The sequence below is a fragment of the Frankliniella occidentalis genome, unplaced genomic scaffold (genome assembly GCF_000697945.3).
Source record: "Frankliniella occidentalis isolate FOCC.00 unplaced genomic scaffold, Focc_3.1 Scaffold266, whole genome shotgun sequence".
NCBI classification, from domain to species: domain Eukaryota; kingdom Metazoa; phylum Arthropoda; class Insecta; order Thysanoptera; family Thripidae; genus Frankliniella; species Frankliniella occidentalis.
In genome coordinates this window covers 76583-79078 of record NW_026267392.1, presented here as the reverse complement: position 1 = coordinate 79078, position 2496 = coordinate 76583, and the positions used below count along the sequence as shown (strand labels likewise).

The 2496-nt window shown below is 45.2% G+C and overlaps 1 long non-coding RNA gene across 1 annotated transcript; it reads left to right on the top strand.

Moving 5' to 3' along the window:
* The first annotated feature begins 526 nt into the window (after window positions 1–526).
* LOC127750827 (uncharacterized) lies at window positions 527–2119 on the top strand. The gene is made up of 3 exons (XR_008011855.1): window positions 527–942; window positions 1176–1319; window positions 1463–2119. It is a non-coding gene; the product is annotated as an uncharacterized LOC127750827 (long non-coding RNA).
* The last annotated feature ends 377 nt before the right edge of the window (window positions 2120–2496 follow it).

The window sequence follows — 2496 nt, the reverse complement described above, 5'->3', positions numbered from 1 at the left end:
ATTGGCCGCTGTGAGGGGCTCCGTCGGCAGCGCGCCAGGATGCCCGGTCACGCCCCAAGGGGGCACCAGTTGGGGCCCAGATGGAGCTTAACTGGCCCCCCTCCTGGGCCCACTCGCCTCTACACCGGGTTCGCAAGCAAAGGGGTCCCCCTTCTTTGTTATTAGGTGAGGGTGAGTTGTGCGATCCCTACCAAATTTGGTACTTGGGGGTTTTTTGACGCGCTGAGTCCGAATCTGGTGGTGCCGAGGCCATCCGGGCATCCCGAAGGACGTCATCGGAGTCCTCGGAGCACGACGACGACGCCACCCCGCACTAGCGGTCTCGCAGTCTCGCACTTGGGCGCTCTGGGCGGGCCGCCGTCTTCACACAGATGCTTAGCGGGTTGGCCTACCCAGCGCTTTGAAGGCGCTCGTGTGCCGGCGCGGGACGAGCGCCGGACTCTTAGGCAACCCATTTAGCCTCACCAATCGTCCCCTTCGTCCACCTCCCCTCCCTCCCTCCCTCCCTTCTTCCCCGCACCCTGTCGTCTATCCCTAACCTCCCGTAACCTTACAAAGTCGCTAAACATACTGCATTTTGCCATACGTATACTTGCCAGGTTGAAAAATGCTGCTTTCCTCAGTAGACGTAGTGTTTTTGAGCGCAGGCAACACCAAACAAAGGCTTTAAACCTCTCCAATGCCCCCTTGAAATCCGTCTGCTCCGACAGATGATCAGCATCGTACTTGCACTGTACACACTCACTGAAGTCTGACACGACCACACTTCACTGATTTTATTTAAAATAAGAAAAATGTGACCGGGGGAGAGCGTCCTTTGGGAACGGGCGTCTAATTGCTGCTCTTCTACAGTTTGAGTCCATAGCGAACCGCGGTGTACTGTACCGGCCGGTCGACGGCCGGCAACAGGGCAACACGTACTACGACTACATGTACTCCGAAGTGAGTATGTTGTTACCGCTCGTCGTTGTCTCGCCGCTTTTCTTCCGTCCCGCCTCGCATGATTTTTTTTATTTACTTTTTAGAGAAACGAATGTCTGCGATTGCTTGTTGCCATTTGCCACTGTTGCCGCTACCTTTTCTTTGCATTTCTGAAGGGCCGTCTAACCTATGAGACCGCGTAGGGAAAATGTTATCTTTCATCGTTTTACTCTCATGATTCTCTCATTTTTCAGGTGCTGTGATATTTGTGGCGGAGAGAGGATGCTCGAGTCAGTTTTCCTCGGAGATGTCACTCCTGTTCGTTTCGTGCAACTGATTTGTCACCACCTGCTAACCAGTATCTTCAGTTCAAACTTCTTCACCATACAAATTCAATGGTTCGTATTGTCTCCATTACATTTCAATTTCTTATCTTGTTTGTTACCATTTACAACTTACAAGCCTTGGGGCCTTGACACAGTGAAAGTTACGAGAGCAGTGTTCTCATTTTGTACCTTTGTGTGTGTATTATATTTTACAGAATCGACTGACAACCAAATGTTTGCTGAGCTTCGACAATTGCCATCAGACAAGACCCCTAAACAATCAAGAGCAAATGTGACTAAGAACTGCACCTCGAAAAGAAGACTGATGTACGTCTTTCAAAGGGGATCGTCGTTCTCTATTGCTTTACCATGATGGATACATTAATGCGAGTGGTTGTGATTAATATTGCTGCTATGCAAGTTGCCTCCTTGTTTAACAAATCAAAATGTTTGTTTTTTGTCAAGTTGTCCGGGTATGTCTCATTGCGTCTGCTGTTATTTTCTCAACATCCCTCTTCGCTTGCCTTAAATGAATTTTTTAGTCTAGTTATAATTGTGTTCAGTGTACCTTTGCTTGAACTGTGATTTCTTTAAATAGAAATTAATTAAAAGAGTGCTTGGTTGTGAAAGAAATGCAATCACCTCGAGTTTACCTTAAAGATATTAATCACTTGCTCATTACTTATTAGCCTCTCTCAAAATCAAGTACTGTAATATCTTATCAGAGAGTCATTTGGCGCTTCATGTTATACCTATTTGCCCCTTCTGTATGCTGACTTTCAAAGCGCTTTCAGCCCACCCCTGTGTGTAGTTCATAATTTTTGTCTTCTTTTTTTTCCAAATTAAAAAATATATTCACTCCCCTAAAGCTATCTCACCTCCCTTTCTATTTTTTCCTTCTACTGAAACCAGCCAGTCACCTTAGTCTTAAAGTCTGCATTGAGTTGCAGTAATTTAACATTTTCTTTCAGTATGAAACTGTAGTAATCTACTAAGGGTTTGTAGTTTTAATTAGAGAGCTGGTCGTGTGAAATGGAAGAGAACCACAGACTTAGATGCCACAGACTTAAACTGTTTATTTTTGGTTTTGGTAAAAGAGGAAGTAGTGCTGCCTATTTGGCTCTGCCACAGGAACACTGGTTATAATCAATCAAAGTAAAAAACAAAACAAAAATATGTGGCATGGAAAGGTTAAATATAACAAAACATTTAACTACAGGAACACTGGTTATAATCAATCATAGTAAAA